Here is a 21,987-nt window from a genome sequence, read left to right on the forward strand (position 1 = left end):
GTTGGTGAGCCTGTGCCCTAGCTGAAACTTATTCCAACTTGCTTCCCCATGAATTGTTGGTGGCTATTCAGAAACAAAAAAGTTCATGAGACATGTACTTCCATTACAAGGGAAAGAACCACTGAGTTTGCTGCATGGTCACCTGAAACAGAGATATTTCACTGGTCAAGATTCCATAGAGCAAGGACCTTGTTTGTCTTTCAGAATTGCACCTTTGAAGTTAGAGAAAGGACATCATCTCATTTTGTTTTCATTTGGAGTGCCTTCCATTTTGTCTCTCTGTCTAACCAGCACATTCCAAGTTTGCCAATTCAGACAGTGAACCAACTGGTGCAGCCAGACCTTCATGGCACCAGTTTCTGGGCTGTCTCTTGGCTAACTTGCAATGGTACAACAGCTTGCTGGGAGGAGATGGTTAACAAACCTGTCTGTATGTTAATCTTTCAGGTGCTGCTTGATCAATAAAAATGTCAATACTTGATGTTGCTTTGTTGGCAGATGGGGATCGCTCATCCCCAACCTAGTTGTTCCTTAACTCAGCTGGCCTCAGGGTGGGACTCTATGGGGACAGAGGGGCCCCGTAACAGGATCAAACAGAATGTATAACAAGTCACATACCATCTAATATAAGATTTGTGTATTATTATTATTATTATTATTATTATTATTATTATTATTATTATTATTATTATTATTATTATTATTAACAGTATTTATATACCGCTTTTCAACTAAAAGTTCACAATGCGGTTTACAGAGAAAATTCAAATAACTAATGGCTCCCTGTCCCCAAAGGGCTCACAATCTAAACAGATGCAAATGAATACTAGCAGACAGCCACTAGAACAGACAGTGCTGGGGTGAGGTGGGCCAGTTACTCTCCCCCTGCTAAAAAAAGGAGCACCCACTTGAAAAAGTGCCTCTTACCCAATTAGCAATTAATAGAGATTACTTTATCTAGAACCCTGACATGATGGCATTCTTAGATGCAGATAAGATGCAGGATAAGATGCAGGAGCACTGTCTGGAGGCAGTGAGGATCTGGATGGGGGCTAACAAGCTGAAATTAAATCCGGATAAGACAGAGGCTCTCCTGGTTCGGAAATCCATGATGCAGGTGCTAGACTATCGGCTTGCGCTGAATGGGGTTGCACTCCCTCTGAAGGAGCAGGTCCGCAGCTTGGGGGTCCACCTGGACTCACAGCTGCTTCTGGAGTCCCAGGTGGCGGCTGTGGCTAGGGGGGCCTTCGCTCAGCTTCGTCTGGTGCACCAATTGCGGCCGTACTTGGATTGTGCTGACCTGGCCACGGTGATCCATCCCTCGGTGACATCGAGATTAGATTACTGTAACGCGCTCTATGTGGGGCTGCCCTTGAAGACGGTTCGGAAACTGCAACTAGTGCAGAATGCGGCGGCCCGTGTGGTTACTGGAGGTAGGCTGTTTGACTCTGTCAGTCCGCTTCTCCTGCAGCTGCATTGGCTGCCCATTCGTTTCCGGGCCCAATTCAAGGTGCTGGTATTGACTTTTAAAGCCCTATACTGCTCTGGGCCAGAGTATCTTAGAGATCGCCTGCTCCCGTACAATCCGGCTCGTCCTCTTAGGTCATCAGAGAAGGCCTTTTTACAAGTGCCGCCTCCTAGGGAGGTATGTGGGGCAGCTGCAAGAAATAGGGCCTTCTCAGTAGTGGCACCAACGCTATGGAACTCCCTTCCCCTTGACTTAAGAATGGCTCCCTCTCTTGAGACCTTTCGGCGAGGCCTGAAGACCCTTCTGTTTAAACAAGCCTTCTGAGTTCTCGGCCTTTTAACATCTTTTTAACATCTTTTAATATTTTTTACAGGCCTGATTCTTTTATGACTTGCTGCTGCTCTATGCTCTTTTTACCTATTTTTACTCTGACTGCTGTTTTTTTTTATGATGTGTTAATATGTTTTTATTTGTTTTTTAAATTATGTTTTTAATATGTTGTAAGCCGCCTTGAGTCCCTTCGGGGAGAAAGGCAGGGTAAAAATAAAGTTATTATTATTATTATTATAAGCCATTTGATTGATTGGGATGGCCATAATTGTTAGCCATATTGTATATGGCTAACAACTTCGCAGGAAAATTTTAACACTGGGCTATATGGATGTTTATGATAGGAAATGAAGTCGTAACGGGGCAATTTCTTCTAATCTCTTATTAAGAAGTTATTGGGGTACTGTCTTTCTCCCCTGGCATTTACATTGTTCCCAGGCTCACTGGCATTTATAATTTAAATCACTAGTTCCCAACCTGTGGTTCGTAAGACCCTAGAAGTGGTCCGCAAGACCCTCAGAAAAAAACAAGATCACTTTTGATCACTTTTTAATCACTTTTGATCCAGAGTCTCGAAGAGTAAGCATTCCCCCATGGACCACCTGAGAGGGCTGCAGGCAGTCTATTCTCCTACATCTCTGGTAGTCCATGGGGCAGTTCTCGCTCAGGAGATGCTCTTCCATGGACCACTAGAGAAGGCAGAGAACGGATCACCTGCAGCCTCAGCTGACAACAAAGTCTTCTCTATAAATAATAAATCTAATACATCTCTAATAAATCTTCTCTATTACAAATTTAATTATATTTTTTTTGTGTAGGGGGTGGCGGGATGCCTGTGGTTGATGATAATTTCAATTTTTGCCTCAGTGGGCCACGGGCCACTAAAGTTTGGGAAACATTGATTTAAATGAACCAAGATATTGAACGACTTGTGTTTGGAAAGATATTTGAAAATATCATTATACGCCGATGCCATTGCTCCGCTGATAACGAATGCAGAAATTTCTCTTGCACCAATAATAAAGTTATTGTCTAAGTGTAAATATTGTGTGGATATTACAAAAAAAAAAATAAAAATAAAAACTAGTCTATGTGTGTGTCAACATGAAAAAAAAAATGCCAAATATTTGTTGCATGCCATGGACAGTACACCTTATTATGTTTCTTGGGTTGTTTCAAACTGCAAATATGTCAGATAGGTAGAAACATTTGAGACTTTTGTGTAAAAACTGGAAGAGCACTTTTTTTAGTTGGCAACCTTCAGTCTCGAAAGACTCTGGTATCGTGCTCTGAAAGGTGGTTCTGGAACAGCGTCTAGTGTGGCTGAAAAGGCCAATTCGGGAGTGACAATCCCTTCCACACTGGAAGCAAGTGCAGTCTGTCCCTGGCCTGTCTCCCTGGCTATGGGCCTTCCTTCTTTGCCTCTTAGCCTCAGACTGTTGGCCAAGTGTCTCTTCCAACTGGGAAAGGCCATGTTGCACAGCCTGCCTCCAAGCGGGCCGCTCAGAGGCCAGGGTTTCCCACTTGTTGAGGTCCATCCCTAAGGCCTTCAGATCCCTCTTGCAGATGTCCTTGTATCGCAGCTGTGGTCTACCCATAGGGCGCTTTCCTTGCACAAGTTCTCCATAGAGGAGATCCTTAGGGATCCGGCCATCATCCATTCTCACAACATGACCGAGCCAACGCAGGCGTCTCTGTTTCAGTAGTGCATACATGCTAGGGATTCCAGCACGTTCCAGGACTGTGTTGTTTGGAACTTTGTCCTGCCAGGTGATGCCGAGAATACGTCGGAGGCAGCGCATGTGGAAAGCATTCAGTTTCCTCTCCTGTTGTGAGTGAAGAGTCCATGACTCGCTGCAGTACAGAAGTGTACTCAGGATGCAAGCTCTGTAGACCTGGATCTTGGTATGTTCCGTCAGCTTCTTGTTGGACCAGACTCTCTTTGTGAGTCTGGAAAACGTGGTAGCTGCTTTACCGATGCGTTTGTTTAGCTCGGTATCGAGAGAAAGAGTGTCGGAGATCATTGAGCCAAGGTACACAAAGTCATGGACAACCTCCAGTTCATGCGCAGAGATTGTAATGCAGGGAGGTGAGTCCACATCCTGAACCATGACCTGTGTTTTCTTCAGGCTGATTGTCAGTCCAAAATCTTGGCAGGCCTTGCGAAAACGATCCATGAGCTGCTGGAGATCTTTGGCAGAATGGGTAGTGATAGCTGCATAGTCGGCAAAGAGGAAGTCACGCAGACATTTCAGCTGGACTTTGGACTTTGCTCTCAGTCTGGAGAGGTTGAAGAGCTTTCCATCTGATCTGGTCCGGAGATAGATGCCTTCTGTTGTAGTTCCAAAGGCCTGCTTCAGCAGGACAGCGAAGAAGATCCCAAACAAGGTTGGTGCAAGAACACAGCCCTGCTTCACGCCGCTTCGGATGTCAAAGGGGTCTGATGTGGAGCCATCAAAGACAACAGTGCCCTTCATGTCCTTGTGGAAGGATCTGATGATGCTGAGGAGCCTGGGTGGACATCCAATCTTGGGGAGAATCTTGAAGAGGCCATCCCTGCTGACCAGGTCGAAAGCCTTCGTGAGATCTATGAAGGCTATAAAGAGTGGCTGTCGTTGTTCCCTGCATTTCTCCTGCAGTTGTCTAAGGGAGAATACCATATCAGTGGTGGACCTTTTGGCTCAGAATCCACACTGTGATTCTGGATAAATGCTCTCTGCAAGTACCTGGAGCCTCTTTAGTGCAACTCGGGCAAACAACTTTCCTACAACGCTAAGGAGAGAGATGCCACGGTAGTTGTTGCAGTCACCCCTGTCGCCTTTGTTCTTGTACAGCGTGATGATGTTTGCATCCCTCATATCTTGAGGTACTCCACCTTCTCTCCAGCAGAGACAAAGGATTTCATGCAGCTCAGTGATGATGATCTCTTTGCAGCACTTTAGGACTTCAGCAGGGATGCTGTCTTTTCCAGGTGCCTTGCCAAAGGCAAGGGAGTCCAGGGCCACGTGAAGTTCTTCTAGGGTTGGTTCACTGTCAAGCTCCTCCAGCACAGGCAGGCACTCAATGTTGTTCAGCGCTTCTTTGGTGACTACATTTTCTCTGGAATATAGCTCAGAGTAGTGCTGCACCCAGCGTTCCATCTGCTGCACCCGATCCTGGATGACCTCGCCTGTTGCAGACTTCAGAGGGGCAATTTTCTTCTGTGTTGGACCTAGGGCCTGCGTGATACCATCATACATCCCCTTGATGTTGCCCGTGTCAGCTGCTATCTGTATCTTGGAACAGAGCTGGAGCCAGTAGTCGTTAGCACATCTCCTGGCAGTCTGCTGGACTTTGCTGCGAGCACCTCGGAGGACCTGCAGGTTGCGCTCACTGGGACAGGCCTTGTATGCTGCTTGAGCTCTCCTCTTTTCCTCAATGACTGGTGTCAACTCCTCAGAGTGGGCTTCAAACCAGTCTGCTGTCTTGTTGGTCTTCTTGCCAAATATGGACAAGGCGGTGTTGTAAACGGCATTCTTGAAATGTTCCCATCTGTTGGATGCGTTTGCATCTACTGGGCCTGGAAGAGATTCCTCAAGCGCTTGTGCAAATTCCTCCACTTTTCTCTGATCCCGGGTCTTGCTCGTATCAATGCGAGGTCTTCCTTCCCTTTTCGTGTGATACAGTCGCTTTGTTTGCAGTTTCACTCTGCTGCACACCAGCGAGTGGTCGGTGTCACAGGCAGCACCCTGACAACTACGTGTGATCTTGATGCTGGGAAGGCTGGAGCGTCTGGTGAGGATCAGGTCGAGCTGGTGCCAGTGCTTTGATCTTGGGTGTCTCCAAGAGACTCTATGTTGGGGCTTCGTGTTGAAGAACGTGTTGCTGACACAGAGACCGTGATGACAGCAAAACTCTAGCAGGCATTGGCCATTTTCGTTCATCTTCCCAGTGCCGAACTGACCTAAGCAAGTGGGCCACGAACCGTTATCAGCACCAACTCTAGCATTGAAGTCGCCGAGGATGAACAATGGCTCTTTTACGGGGATCTTCTTGATAGTGGTGGCCAGGTCATCATAAAATTTGTCTTTGGCTTCTGCTGGAGACGACAGAGTCGGTGCATAAGCACTGATGAGAGTGACAGGTCCTGCTGATGACTGGAGCTGCAGGGACAAAATTCTTTCACTTCCCACAGTAGGTGGGATGATGGATTTCAGCAGGGTATTTCTGACCGCAAAGCCAACACCATGTTCCCTGGTTTCGTTTGGTGGTTGTCCCTGCCAGAAAAATGAGAAATTTCTCTCCTTGACAGATCCGGAATCTGGCAGCCTTGTCTCTTGAAGGGCGATGATGTCCATCTGCAGTCTGCTCAGCTCCATGTCGATGACAGCTGTTTTGTGTGCATCGTCTATTGCTTGCAGGTCATCAGAGAAGCCAGGTGTCATTGTCCTTACGTTCCAGGTGCCCAGCTTTAAGGCAGGAGTTTTCTGTTTTCTATTGTATGGTGCAGAGTTGTCGATCCGCTTGTCGGTTTTCACCCTAAACCCCACGCACCCCGTGAGGTTAACGGACCGTGGCAAGGCAACACCTTACTGGCTGGGGACTGCCCAGCTTAAGGCGGGCGGTAGCTGCCCAATGAGATGCAATGATCTCTCCCACCGTCGGAAGCAGCCCCTGGCGTCATGAGCTACGCCAATCGAGCAAAGACTTATAACCAGTAACTGCTGCTTCCCATGTTGTGCCGACGCCGTATGGCGAAGTTGGAGTGTCCTCTCCAGTGCGCGAAGCCTGGGTAAAGAAGGTATGGAGGATAGGCTGTTACCCATGCAGCAAATCCCCCCTCTCCACGTCGCTAGAATGATCCAATGGAAAGGCAGAAACCAATACGGTTGGTTCCAGCGGCGTCGCAGGAGTTGCCAGAACGTGACTGTGTGCAGCCACAAACTGCCTGAGGGACTCCGGCTCCTGATTTTGCCTCGAGGTTGACTCCTGAAGCCTTTTCCATAACTGGATGTAGCCACAAGGCAGTGGAGGTTTGGAATCAGAGTTTTCCTTCTCTTAGATGTCTCCCTATTCAACTTCCTGATAGCCACAAACCCCTCTCGTACCCCTCCCCCTGCATCCCGTCTGCCTCACCACTGCTCCCTGTTCAACTTCCTGATACACACAAACCCCTCTCCTGCCCCTCCCCCTGCATCCCGTTTGCCTCACCACTGCCCCCTGTTCAACTTCCTGATACACAAGAGCACTCTTATACCCCAATGAAGCAATTTCTAACATTGGGGAAGCCCACAGAGTGTGTGTGGGCCTCCTGGACTCTCCCTGAGGCCAGCGCGACCCCCAGATAAGGGGGAAATCCCCTGGGTTACCGCAGCACCATGATCCCTGTGGCACCATTGGGACACATACACACTCACCCCAGGCCCTGTCTCTGCAACTACTTACCTGCAGTCCCAAAGTCCTATTAAGACTTTGGGAACCTCTGGTCTAGAATCAAAATTGCCCAGGATTGCTCCCAGCTCAAGAACAGTCTCCCAGCCTTGCTGGCTCCTGAATAGGTTCAGTAATGCCTTCCTTGGAGATGGTGTTCCTTGGAAAGGCTAAGGAAGTCACACATGGACAAAGAGAGTGGCTTGGCAGCAATGGGAGTACTGTAGTAACCCTGTTGCTGTAGGGCAGTGGTTCCAAAACTTTTAGCATTGGGACCCACCTCAAAAAACTGTTTCACCTTACCAGTCAGTCAAACCTCTGTGGCTATAATGGTGATTGGGCAGCACTGTTCCACCCTCCCAAGTAGCAGGAGCAATATACGTACATTCCACCAGCAGAAGGTGGAGGATGCTGGTAGAATGTCACATGCCAGCAAACACATCAAGGCCACCATTGCTATCAGTGGTCAGGTGTGCTGACTGGTGGAGTAGACTCCATTTGCTGGCAAAAGGTGAGTGGCAGTGAAGGTGGGTGAAGAGAGGAATGGAGGTGGGATAATGGGGGTGTGGAGGAGGAGTTGGGTAGTTTCTGTATGGGGACAGACCAGGGAAGGAAGGGGGAGGGATCAGTGGCACTCACATATGGCTGGACCCTATCTTTCTCCCATTTTTTTTTTCTGCCACCCTGATACTACTCGATTCTATGCCAGAGAAATAACTGGCACAGGATCAAGGAGACCCATAGGGAAAGTGGAGGCATTAACGCAGGGCAAGGGAACGAAAGGGGGAGACCTCTCCAACTCCCCCCCTCTACAATTCAGCATGTGTTCAATTGATTTGCCTGCAGGGGCAGAAGGGAGTTAGATTGGATTGGGATGTACTTATAGTAGCCAGAAGTCAACCCAGTCACATAATCTTTTTTTTTCCTTTTTTTTTTCTTTTTTTGGATAACACGCTGCTGAATAGTGTTGGACGCCTGAGAGTAAATCCCTGGGAAGACAGAAGAGTCAGTAATGAGTCTTCTGGCAATTTCTTATTGTCATAGAACAAAGAGAGGAAGGAAGTTTGTACAGATTCACTTGATGACTAGTCAGGTAAGCATCTCAGATCATTGAAAGAGGACATGTCAGAAATCGAAATCCAGAAACTCTTTATGAAATCAGAGTAAGGTATTCATATATGAACATCTTTAATTTTCATCATAATTGTTTCTCAAAAAAAGTATGTTTTCCTCAATCTTTGTCTTCATTTTTCTCTTCCTATTGAAGAGAAAAGTCATCTTTTAAAGTCATCTACATGGGAGACTTTTGTCACCATATATTATGGAAGTGAATTTGATGTAGTAGTTACATATCCTGCAGAGGACTAATTATTTTTGTCTTTCTACAATATCATAGAATATCATTTCATTTTGGAAAATAAGTTTTGATGAAAGTTCTGGCCAGCGCAGGGGTCGGGGGGTGTAGGAAGAGCAGGAGGGAGGCATTCCGGGGCAGGGGGAGGGACAGCGGTGGGCGCACCTGTGGGTAGTTGGCGGGCATGGGGGGACAGGATCAGGATCCAGCACTTATGCCAGTTCCTATCCCCATTCCCAGGCTGCTCCGATCTGCGCCACCTCTTTAGGAAGATGAGAGTAGACCCATGGTGGGATGTTGTGGCATTTCCTGGGGTAAGGGGAAGGGTAAGGTAATTCCCCTTGCCCCAGTCTCTTTCAGCCCCAACTCTGCCTTGGCCTGCCTGCTCCAGGCCTGCCTGGGCTGTTAATCTGTTATTGCACTTGCTTCTATGGCTATGAATTTTGAAACTAACAATATTGATTGTGAAAAACCAAAAGAGTGAGATACACTTACAGTCCAAATTGTGAGCATTGCAGCTTCAACCACTACAAAACTGTGCTATCTTTTAACAAATATCTTTATGTCTCTTTCCATAGACGCCATTTGTCTTAGCATGAAGGAATGATGACAAACCATTCCATAGTTGTAGCGTTTCTGCTCCTGGAATTCTCAGATGTTCGGGAACTGCAGATTCTCCACGTCTTTCTCTTCCTTGGATTGTACCTGGCAACTTTAACTGGAAACCTTCTCATCATCTCTGCAGTAGCCTTTGACCACCACCTGCACACCCCCATGTACTTCTTCCTGATGAACCTGGCCATACTTGACATTGGTTCCGTTTCAGTCATTGTGCCCAAATCCATGGCCAATTCTCTCTTCAATACGAGACTCATTTCTTTTCCTGGGTGTGTTGCGCAAGTTTTCTTTTACATGTTCTTTGCAGTCTCTGATTTTTTTCTACTCACAGTCATGGCCTATGATCGCTATGTGGCCATCTGCAATCCATTAAGATATGAGATGGTGATGACTAGGCAAGCTTGTCTGGAAATGGTGACTTGTGTGTGGCTCAGTAGCCTTCTCTTGGGAGTGTTACATTCCAGTGCCACCTTTGCAGCTCCTTTCTGCTCCAATGTTGTCAGTCAGTTCTTCTGTGAAATCCCACAATTACTGAAGCTCACCTGCTCTGACTTATATCGTATTGAAATTGGTGTGCTTGCTTTAGGTTCTGTCTTTGGATTCAGCTGCTGTATCCTTATTATTGTAAGCTATGTGCACATCTTCACTATAGTCCTCAGAATGCCCTCTGTGCATGGAAGAAGAAAAGCCTTCTCCACTTGCCTTCCTCACCTCATTGTCTTCTCTACATTAGTACTTACTGCAGAATTTGCCTACCTCAGGCCCTCCAGGAATGGCCCATCTCATGTAGATTTGGTATTTACTTTCATCTATGCCATGGTCCCACCCTTGTTGAACCCTGTGATCTACAGCATGAGAAACAAAGAGATCAAAGTTGCTTTGTCGAAATTATTGGGTGTGAGCAATTCATTTTGGAACACGTCCTTTCATTTTCTCAAGTAGGTGTTGATTGTAAACATGCTTAATTACAAACTCAAGCTGAAATCCTATAACACTTTCCTAGGAGTAAGCACCATCAAACAAGATGTGTTACTTCTGAGTAGACATGCATAGGATTGCTCTGTCAGTGATGTGATTTTATGGATAGTTATGTTTGGAATTCTTCACCCTTTTTGTCCCAAATAAAATCATCCTACAATTTTTCAAATATAGCAGCTGATTTGTTCACATGTCTTTCTACGGGCCAGTTCGATTATGTGTTTCCTCTGAGAGCATTTTCCTTTGGAAGTGTGCCTTCCAGATCAGGGTTCCATGGCAATAATTTGAGGCAGGTCACACTTTTCAATCAAATGGGCCAAGGCAAGTTATCAATGTGGAAAATGACTGCCTCCCACACTCCTGCACTGAGCTCTCTTCAAGGTTAAGTAACTATGGGCACAATCCTATCCTGTGCTGGAACAGGCAAGCCAAGAGGCTTGTGCTGTTTTCAGTGCAGGATAGTGGCCATAAACGGATTAGCCAGAGGCAAGGGGAAACATCTTCCCTTACCCCTGGGTAAGGGCCACTGGCCCCTATGGGTCTAGAGGTGGCACAAGTCCACTGGCCCCTCTGGAGGTGGCACAAGTCCCCGGGAACGGGGATTGGGATCCGGCATAACTGCTGGCCCTCCGCCCGCCCTCCCCTCACCCAGGATAACCCACCTGGGGCTGCCTCTCCTGCCCTCCCCCCAGGCCGATGCAAGAATCAAAGAGGAAGCCGACACGGAGGCTTGCATCAGCCTCCACAGGCCGACGCTTCTTGGAGTGCTGGCCCGGCTTCCTCGCAAGGAGGCACTGTGAAGTCCTCCAGTTGCTGACGCTAACCTCCTCTGACCTACATCCTATTGAGACTGGAGTAATTGTGCTCATATTAGCTTTGGGTTCAGCTGTTGTATTTTCATCCTTGTGAGCTATGTGTACATCTTCACTGTGGTTCTCGAATACCCTCTGTGCAGGGAAGGAAAAAGGCCCTCTCAACCTGCCTTCCCCACCTCATTACCTTCTCCACAATTGCAGTTACTTCTAGCTTTGCCTACCTCAGGCCCCCCAGGAATGATTCAACTCACCTGGTTTTCGCACTTACCATAATCTATTCATGGTTCCGTAAGTGCTGAACCCCATGATCTACAACATGAGAAACAAAGAGATCAAAGTTGCTTTGTCAAAACTACTAGGAGTGAGGAATTCAGTAGTTGTAGTTCTGCTGTAGTTCTGGTTACTAAATGCACTTAGTTACAAATTCAGGAATGTCATCACATTACACTACTTGCTCTTCAAATGTGCATTACGACTTGCTCATATTACATTAAGGCTGCAATCCTAACCACGCTTTTCTGAGAGTAAGCCCCATTGAACAAAATAGGACTTACTTCTGAGTAGGCCTGGTTAGGCTTGTGCCCTAAATTTATCAATTAGTTTGTGTGTTTTGATTTAGGTGTGCTGGAATTTTATTTGATGTATTGATTTAAAACATTTTTACCTCAACTTTCCAGAAACCTAGGGCAGTAACTTGGCTTTTCTTGGTTTGTCCGCTTTGAAAAACATGTTGGGTCCTTTCAGGTTTCATTGCCAAATCCATACTAAATTCACTATCAGGCAAATTTCATTCTTATTTATCTATTTTTCACATGTTTATACCACCCTTCCTCAAAGGAGCTCAGGGTGGTGTACTCAATTCCTTCCTTTTGTCCTCACAACAAACCTATGAGGTAGGTTAGAGAGATAGTGAGACGTTTTGCATACAAGAATTCTTGCTGTATTCGGGGTGCTTGTGGCCCAGTGCCAGCTCGGAAGGGTTGCAAACATGCTGTAAAGCACATTTGCGCCTCCTTATGAGGAAGCTGTGTCGGTGCATCCAGATGCGGCGATGCACAGAGGCTGAATCCAGCCTCCGTGGTGTCTTCCCAGCTGAGCCTTGCGTCGTCTTGGTTGGGCTGACACAAGAGGAACAGGTAGGCATGGGGGGTGGGGAAGAGGAGGGAGGGAGGCAGGCGTTCCTGGGAGGGAGGAGGGCAGGTGATGGGTGGCCCCAGAAGGTGGGCAAGTGGGGATTGGGAGGTGGGGCTGGGATCCAGCAGTTATACCAGATCCCAACCCCCGTTCCCATGGAGAACAGAGCGGTTTCAAGCTGCTCCACTCTCCTTGGACTTGTGCCACCTCCAGAGGTGGCGCAAGTCTGAGGAGACCCATTGGGGCCAGCAGCCCTTACCCAGGGGTAAGGGGAAAAATTTCCCCTTGCCTCTGGCTAAGCCGCTTCTGGCCACAATCCTGCACTGGATACAGCGCAAGCCTCTTGGCTTGCCTGTTCCAGTGCTGGACAGGATTGCACTCCATCACTCCCATAAGCTACAGGGTCTGATGTACCAATGGGTTACTGAACAACTTCAGACCAACAGCTCTCTCTCCCCACAGTTTTCAAGAAGTATCAGAATACTGGAGTGGAAAGATTGCCAACATTTTAGCCAAGGGGGGAGGGTGTATTATCAACATTGATAAGGAAGGAAACTTGGATGATAAGGCCACTGAACTGTTATCAAATAAGGTTTTTTATGTCTAAAACCCCAATTCTATATAGGCTTATGGTGGAGGATCTCATTATTTGTCACTGTAAGTCCCAATCTGGTTGCACAAAAGCTACACCACTGTCAGGTGAACTGAGGTTGCCAGCGCAAAAGGCTGGAGGCTGAACACTTGTGACCGTGGTCCTAGGAGACTCCATCAAAGCATATAAGGTGGCAGCAGGTGGGTGGTTTGGGTCATGGCAGGGCAGGGCAGGGCAGGGCAGCATGTGCTCCAGGTAGGGGTTGAATTGAGGACAGGAGGGGAAGGATCTCACTGGTATGCACCATTGGTGGAATATGGGGTTTAAAAGAACATTGGAGGAAATATAATTTTTTTAAATCCCAAATGAAAACCATGAATGAATATAGGTGAATTTGACTTCTGTTCCTGCCATTGCTGCATTTGAACAATGGCATGTTCCACAGCTGATCACAGTTACAGAACCTGTAAATGAAAGGCTGCAAACGAAGTGGATTCCAAAGTCTAGTCCTTTACCATAAAAAAGTATACAAAGTTTCATTTTTAATTATAGGGGGAGTACCCTGCTAACAATTTCAGTGCCTCAGTTTCTCTAAAACAGTGGTCCATAATTTAGTTTATCCTGGTGCATAAAATGGGGTGACCCTAACACTCTGAAAAGTGCAGAAAAATAGTTTAATTTCTCAACTTGACACAGAAAATGTTAAGAAGACTTCATGGAGGGCGCAGTTTTATTTTATTTTATTTACTGATTTATTTTAAACTCCACATCTTACCACCATTTGCCATATGCACCATTAGTACCATATGCAGCTGAACTGCACATAAAAAAATAAAAAAAAAACAGATTCAAACTGGTGACAGGGAGAGACTTAGGACCCAATCCTATCCAATTTTCCAGGGCCGGTACAGTGGTGCCAATGGGGCATGTGCTGCACCATTTCGTGGGGTGGCAGTCACAGAGGCCTCCTCAAGGTAAGGGGCATCTGTTCACTTACCTCTGGGATGCATTGCATCTGCACCGGTGCTGGAAAGTTTGATAGGATTGGGCCCTTAACCCTCTTCAGGATCATTTTTGGGTACCTAAGCAGAGGTTGTGTATCATTATAATTGCCACAAAAGAAGGCCAGAGAAATAATTATTTTTCTGAACGCTTCTGCAGCTGAACTGTGTTGGTCTCCCAAGAGCAAATCCCTAGAAACACAAAAGAGATATTCGTAAAGCCTTTGCAAACACTGACAGGTTTTTATTCTCAGTGCAGACCGGAGAGAGGGAGGACTCCTGTGACCTTTCATTGATGACTGGTCTGGTATGCAGGTATAGGAAGTCACTGAAGAAGAACCTGTCTCTACAGATCTCCACGGAAAAATAACGGTAAGCTATTCATAGCCTTCTAATTCCCTATAAAAGAATGCTAATGTTTATTGCCCTTAACCTTCCTCTCACTCCCTCATTGTTTCACTTCCAATTGAAACTTCCCCAAATCAACTACATCTGTCCCTCGTCTGATGTGAGATTAACTATTCAAAGTCAGTGCATATAGCTAAAATGGTGTATACTCAAAATTACCTTTGCAATCCTTGACATACCAAGAGGTACTGTCTCTTTAAAAATTGAGAGAAACAGGTGGGAACTGAGGGAACAGTCGCTTGATTGTGTGATCTCATGCTCATTCTCTGTGTTCTTTTCTTGGGGGGAGCGAGGCTGCCAAGGATATACAGTTGATTTTGCGCAAGTCAACTGTGCCTAAGATGAGGGAGAACAATCATCATTGCCACACCTTCTGGAGGTGAATTTCATAAATTAATTCCATATTCTCCACTCCACTTGAATCAGTGCCAGTACATCTAACTGAACAACACTCAGAGCCCAATCCTATCCTTTTCCGCCTTTCATTCTCCTACAAATCTTTAACACACCATGCTTTTGTTAAAAACCTGATATACGTGTCAGGCAGGGGTGGCCAAAAGGGATCTGCTACCCCACCTAGATGTGATCCTCCACCACCTCCACAAATAACAAGCTGAACAAAATAGAGAAGGCAGAGATAACATATCTGGGCCAGCCCAACCTTTTCTTGCTCCTTCATTGTGTGATCTCTTGCAACCAATTTCAAGTGCAGAACAAAGAAGGCGTGAGGGCAGGTGATATATATTTCTTCCTGCAAGTTTTCTGTAAGCAAGAAGTGGATCAGAGCAGCTCTGTGAGGCAGGTTGGAGGGAGGTAACCAGAGATTCAAAGTGAAAGGCACCCTGTGTCCATCTGCCATTTCCTGCAACTCGCTGCTCAATACACGCCACACGGCTTGCTTCATACATGATGAGTCATGCTTTCTATGTCCAGGCAGCAGCATCCTTGTCCACAAAAGTGGCATAGGTATTGCTCATCCTGTCTGTACTCTATTGATAGCTGGTCTTGATAACATGACGCTATCCATGTCTTGCTTTAAAAAATAGAAAATCTTCACCGAGAGGCGTGTTTGTTGCGTTCATATGCAAAAAGAACCATTGCCCTGTGGCAGCACACAGCCTACAGTCTGGATTGCAGAAAATCAAAAGCATGAGTTCCCCTTACAATCCCAATTGTAATGTAGTATGTTGTTAACAGGTATCGTTCTACTTCTTTCCACAAACAGCATGTGTACTCCCAAGATGCAACAGAAGACAAACCATTCCACAGTTACAGAGTTTCTACTTCTGGAATTCTCAGACATTTGGGAGCATCAGGTTATTCATTTCCTTCTCTTCCTGATGTTGTACCTGGCAACTGTAACGGGAAACGTGCTCATCATCTCGGTAGTAGGGTTTGACCACAGTCTGCACACCCCCATGTACTTCTTCCTGATGAACTTGGCTGTATTCGACATTGGTTCTGTGTCAGTCATTCTCCCTAAATCCATGGCTAATTCTCTCTTAAACACCAGACTCATTTCTTTTTCTGGGTGTGTCTTGCAGGTTTTCTTTTACACATTCTTTGTAATATCTGATTTCTCCCTGCTCACGGTCATGGCGTATGATCGCTATGTGGCCATTTGCAATCCATTGCAATACGAGATGGTGATGAATAGGCAAGCCTGCCTGGAAATGATAGTGAGTGTCTGGGTCTGTAGTCTTTGCTTTGGAGTGTTGCACACCATTGGCACCTTTGAAACTCCTTTCTGTTCCAGTGTTGTCAATCAGTTCTTCTGTGAAATCCCCCAGCTGCTGAAGCTCACTTGCTCTGTCTCACATCCTATTGAGACTGGAGTAATTATGTTAGCAGTTGCCTTATCATCCAGCTGCTGCATTTTTATCATTGTGACCTATGTGCTCATCTTCACTGTAGTCCTCAGAATGCCCTCTGTGCAAGGGAGGAAAAAAGCCCTCTCAACTTGCCTTCCTCATATCATTATCTTCTCCACAATGCTAGTTAGTGGATGCTTTGCCTACCTCAAGCCCCCCTCCAAAGGTTCTTCACCCCAGGATCTGGCACTGACTATGTTTTATTCCATGGTTCCACCATTGCTGAACCCAGTGATCTACAGCATGCGAAACAAAGAGCTCAAACGAGCGTTGTCAAAGCTACTGGGTGCGAAGAATTTGCCAAGGAATATGTCCTTTTCTTCTGTAGATGTGGATTCTAAACATGCTTAATAACACACTTCAGAAACTCATTCAAATCGGTTGCATGTGTATTTTCTTGTTCATCTTTTGAATTTTTGCTGTCACAAAAATTACTCTGTTGTTCTCCAGTTATATCAGACACTTTACTCAGGTTACTCTTCAGCGTTCGGTTGGCTTCCTTTTTTGCTTGTTTTATTTTGCCAAGTTTTGTTAGCCCTGCGTTTCCCAAACTGTGGGTTGGGACCCACCAGTGGGTCACAAGCCAATCTTGGGTGGGTTAGAAAAAGTTTTTGAAATGTTTTTTAAAAAACTTTGCAAGGACTCTTGCCTGGTTTGCAGAAGAACATTGTTAGCTGGAATGATAACCTGTGGTATAAGGTAATCTTCATACACCCAAATTAAAATAACACATTTTCCCATTTTCTTTAGTACTTAGTGTGAACCCAGTATCAGCTTTTGTCCAGTCTTCGACAGCCCAAATCCTGAGTTTCCCGAAGCCCGCTGGAGCAGAAGTGCCAAAGCAGCTATCATTGTATCCAGCGGGCGCCAGGAAACAGCTGGAGGTCTCTTCAGGGGATGGGGACTTTGTCCCCTTTCCCCAGGAAAAGCCCCAAGCCCCACAATGGGGCGTCTCAAGTTTGCGTCAGCTATTTTGCCAGGCAGATTTGAGAGTCTCCATGTTGGGCCTTCCGGCTCACACAAAAACCATAAATGCTCTCCAATCCCCAAACTGAGCAATTTCAAACATCGAAAAGTCCCGTGGAGGGAGCTGCGGGCCTACAGGACCCTTCCTGAGGCCAGTACAACTTCTCAGGAAACAAGGAAAGCACCTGGGTAACAGGGAATGACTTTACTCTTTTGTATGTCATTCTTGTCTATGTAAGCAAAACTGGCATTTGAAGCCTACACGTATCTACTCAGATCTAAGGGCCTAATCCTGAACAGTGTGCACCAGTTCACTGCTGGTGCACTGTTCACTGGTGCACTGTTACAAACATGCCATAAGGCATGTTCGCAAGCCCTTACTGTGAGCTCAGCACTGGAGCTCGCCCAGCGCGAGCTCACACTGGGCCAGCTCTGGTGCTGGGCCTGCATTCTGCCACCAGGTGGTTGCTTGGGCTGCCTGGCGGCAGAGAGGTAAGTGAGAGTGTAGGGAGAGGGAAGGAGGAGGGGTTCTGGGGCAGGAGGAGGAGGAAGGAGGGTATGTGGAGAGCAAGGAGGAGGTGTAGCAGAGGGAGGGAGTGGGGCAGGAGGGGGGTGGGACTTGTGGAGCTTGGCCCCACAAGATCCTGAGCCCCATGTCATGCCGCACAAACTGACATGGAACTCATTGGGGAGAAGGGCAGGATAGAAATAAAGTTTATTATTGATTCGGCACCGTCTCAAGAGCTGCCGCAGAAACAAGTAACCCCATTGCAGGGCTACTTCCCTTACTTGGGGGAAGGGGACAAAAGTCCCCTTCCTCTGAGGAGATCATATGTACCGCCGGGCACCCCTAACAGCCCAGTCCTGCCACCAGAACAACAAACATTCCACCAGCAGAAGGTGGAAGATGTTGGGTGAATTTCACATGCCAGCAAGCAAGGCCATCAGTGGTGTGCTGACTGGTGGAGAAGACTTCATCAGCTGGTGTGAGGTAAGTGGCAGTTTTGTTGGGTGATGGGAGGAACGGAGGTGGGAGGGAGAGGAATGGTGGTGTGGGGGAGGAATTGAGAAATTTCTGTGTGGGGCATAACTGGGATGAATGGGGAGAGATCAGTGGCACTCAGATATGGCTGGATCCAATCTTTCTACCATTCCCTTTCTGCCACACATATGCTCCTTCATTCTACTCCAGACAAATAGCTGGCACAGGATTCAGGAGACCCATAGGGAAACTGGAGGCAGTATCCAGGATAAGCATACAAAAGGGGAGACCTCTCTAACTCCCCCCCCCACTCTAGGATTTAGTGTGTGCTCCACTGATTTACTTGCAGTGGTGGAAGTCAGTTAGATAGGATTGGGATGCACTTCTAGTAGCCAGAAGTCAGCCCAGCTAGATCATTCTTTTTTTTCTTTTTTTTTTTATGCATATGCTGCTGAATTGTGTTGGACTCCTGAGAGCAAATCCCTGGGAAGACAGAAGAGTCACTAAGTCTTCTGAGTCACATGAGTCTTCTGGCAATTTCTTATTGTCCCAGAACAAAGAGAGGAAGGATATTTGTTGAGTTTCACTGGGTGGCTGGTCAGCTAAGCATCTGAGGTCACTGGAGGGGAACATGTCAGAAATCGAAATCCAGGAACTCATTAAGAAATCATAGTAAGGTATTCATATATGAACAACTTTAATTGTCATTATAGCAGCTTCTCAGTTTTTTAAAAAGGGATGTTTTCCTCAATCTTTTGTCTTCTTTTTTCTCTTCCTACTGACATCTCTCTTTTAAAGTCATCTATATGGGATAGAGCAGCATTTCTCCAACTTTGAGGAAGCTTTACTCCCTCAGTACGTTCTTGCGGGGAGAGGTTAGGGCAGCTAAAGGGGGGTGCAGGGGGGTGCTTTGTACTTACTTTGAATGATGTAGGGCTGCTGGCCTCTGCAGGAGTTGCGGGGAGCCCTGCACAGCCCTCCTCAGGTCTACCTGAGGCTTGGAACGTTCACCAAAAGTGGGGACAAAGCACCTCCTGTAAAACAAAAGTGCTTTGCACAGAGCTGTGCAGGGCTCCCTACACCTCCTGCAGACTCCAGCAGCCCTCCATTGTTCAATGTGAGTGCAAAGCACCCCCCATAAGTACCTACTAGGTACCTACTAGTACCTAATAAGTACCTACTCTTATACCCATCGGGGTGCAACCAACCCATAGTAAATACCAGAAACAACACAAAGGCCAAAAGTGGGAGAGGCATGAGGGGTGGGAATGGATCAGGGGCAAGTAGCAGTGAAACTAGGTGCAGAGGAGGGTGCTCCAGGGCAGTTTAGGACTGGGCTGCTAATTTGTTATTTCACTTGCTCCTATGGCTAAGGATTTTGACACTGACAATATTTATGACATAACACCAAACGAGTGAGATACTCTTACAATCCAAATTGCAAGCATTGCAGCTTTGACCATTACAATACTGTACTATCTTTTAACAGGTATCTTTATGTCTCTTTCCCTTGATGCCATTCACCTTCACGAGATGCAAATGATGACAAACCATTCCTTAGCGTTTCTGCTCCTGCAATTCTCAGATGTTCGGGAACTGCAGATTCTCCATGTCTTTCTCTTCCTTGGATTGTACCTGGCAACTTTAACTGGAAACCTTCTCATCATTTCAGCAGTAACCTTTGACCACCACCTGCACACCCCCATGTACTTCTTCCTGATGAACCTGGCCGTACTTGACATTGGTTCCGTTTCAGTCATTGTGCCCAAATCCATGGCCAATTCTCTCTTCAATACAAGACTCATTTCTTTTCCTGGGTGTGTGGCTCAAGTTTTCTTTTACATGTTCTTTGCAATATCTGATTTTTCCCTGCTCACAGTCATGGCCTATGATCGCTATGTGGCCATCTGCAATCCATTAAGATATGAGATGGTGATGTCTAGGCAAGCTTGTCTGGAAATGGTGACTAGTGTGTTGCTCAGTAGCCTTCTGTTGGGAGTGCTACATACCAGTGGAACCTTTGCAGCTCCTTTCTGCTCCAATGTTGTCAGTCAGTTTTTCTGTGAAATCCCACAATTACTGAAGCTCACCTGCTCTGACTTATAAAGTATTGAAATTGGTGTGCTTGCTTTAGAGGCTGTCTTTGGATTCAGCTGCTGTATCCTTATTATTATAAGCTATGTGAACATTTTCAAAGTAGTTCTCAGAATACCCTCTGTGCAAGGAAGGAAAAAAGCCTTCTCCACTTGCCTTCCCCACGCCATTATTGTCTCCACATTTTTCATTACTACAGGCTTTGCCTACCTCAGACCTCCTACTGATGGTCAATCTCATCTAGATTTGGTAGTAACCATCATCTATTCCATGGTCCCACCCTTGCTGAACCCTGTGATCTACAGCATGAGAAACAAAGAGATCAAAGTAGCTTTGTCTAAACTATTGGGTGTGAGCAATTCATTTAGGAATACGTCCTTTCATTTTCTCAAGTAGGTGTTGCTTCTAAACATGCTTAATTACAAACTCGAGCTGAAATCCTGTAACGCTTTCCTTGGAGTAAGTACCATTGAACAAAATGTTACTTTTTTCTGGGTACACCACTGGCTTCACCCATCATAATAATGGGTTCTCCTTTTTCCATCCACAGCACACATCATCCTGAGAAGCAATCAAAGGCTAATTACATGGAAAATAACGACTTAAATAATATTAAGTGAACATGAAAATTGCTTATTTTTTTATTGAAACTATGCTATACTGTGTGTGTTGTGCGGCTCCACTTAGAAGCCCATCTGGACAGGCCTCCTGTATCCCACGGAAGCCTCTCAGAGCGCACAGAATAGCAGGATGCCTGTGTCCTGATGATGATAGTATGTCAGAGTAACAATGTAAGATCTGTTTAGGCTTGTGTAAGCAGGATGTCTAGTGACAAAACAAAAGCAGTAGAACAGCCAGCAAAAGGAACTGTTCTGCCTCGGAGCCTCACCTTGGTGCTAGACCTCAACAAGGAATGCACCTTACGCAATTTCTGCCCAATTTTCCATATATGCAACAGGGATCAAATGTGCACACCTGGGGTCTGGGAAGAAATTGGTTAAATTATGTTGCCAAGTAACTTAGGGTCACATGATTTCAAGATTTATGAAACTTAGAGAATTTCCCTATTCAATCATGTTATTTGAAAATGCATTGTCTTTTTAGCATGTGAACCATGCTATGTCCCCTGCTCTTTGTCTGAGGCACGCGTATTTCAGTCCCTGTTTAGCCCCAGTTTTGACCCAGAGGAAGAAATGTCCCTCACAACCAGGCTTTTAAAGAATAAAGAAAGAAGTGTCCAAACCAAAGGCTGCTTGTCTTTCATTCTGTAAGTTGCGTCATCTTTCCGCATTTCAACCTTTAGAAATTATGCCTTTCTGCCACCATAATGGGGCAGGGATGTTCTTTTCCTGCCCCGACACCGCATGAGACAAAATCCAAAGAATCTCGATGGCCTCTTGGTAGAGATGTTTGTTTTCAGTGAGTAATTAGTAATCCAGTGAGTAATTTCCAGAATTACAGCCTCCGTCTTAGCGAACACAATGGGCTACTTCTAAGTAAGGAAAATAACACCATTTTCAAGCACCTCTACCAATTGGGTATGTAGTCCAAATGGGGAATTGCTGCAGGAGCCAGTGGCCTGGCTTGCCCCCTTCCCTTCTGTAGAATCTTGTAATCCTGAACAATTTGCCTCTTGTGCACTTGGAAATGGACTAGTTGTCTTTGTGATCTACCTCATTGCCCGTGATTGTTGTTTTGCTTTTTTGCCTACCACAGCCTGCGTCTTTGATTTTTTCCCCTAGTATTTTGAAGACGAGGAAGTAGGAATAGGAATTTTGGTATGCCTTTGGAAGCAAGACGGAGTCAAGGGAAGGAACTGGTAGAAATGTTGAGATACTGGCTTGCTCAAGGAGGCAGGCTGATAATCCCTCGGGCTGGGATTGCAAAATTGGCCTGAAAGGCTTTCTAGATTGGAATAAAAGATGCACTTCACTCAATCCCTGGTTGGTGCAGGGAAGCTTGGGCCA

The 21,987-nt window shown here is 46.2% G+C and overlaps 1 pseudogene; it reads left to right on the forward strand.

Annotated features, from left to right (window-relative positions):
* Window positions 1-19,468: 19,468 nt before the first annotated feature.
* On the forward strand, window positions 19,469-20,416 carry LOC136652891 (olfactory receptor 14A16-like; annotated as a pseudogene).
* The last annotated feature ends 1,571 nt before the right edge of the window (window positions 20,417-21,987 follow it).

Source organism: Tiliqua scincoides, chromosome 5 (assembly GCF_035046505.1).
Source record: "Tiliqua scincoides isolate rTilSci1 chromosome 5, rTilSci1.hap2, whole genome shotgun sequence".
NCBI lineage: Eukaryota > Metazoa > Chordata > Lepidosauria > Squamata > Scincidae > Tiliqua > Tiliqua scincoides.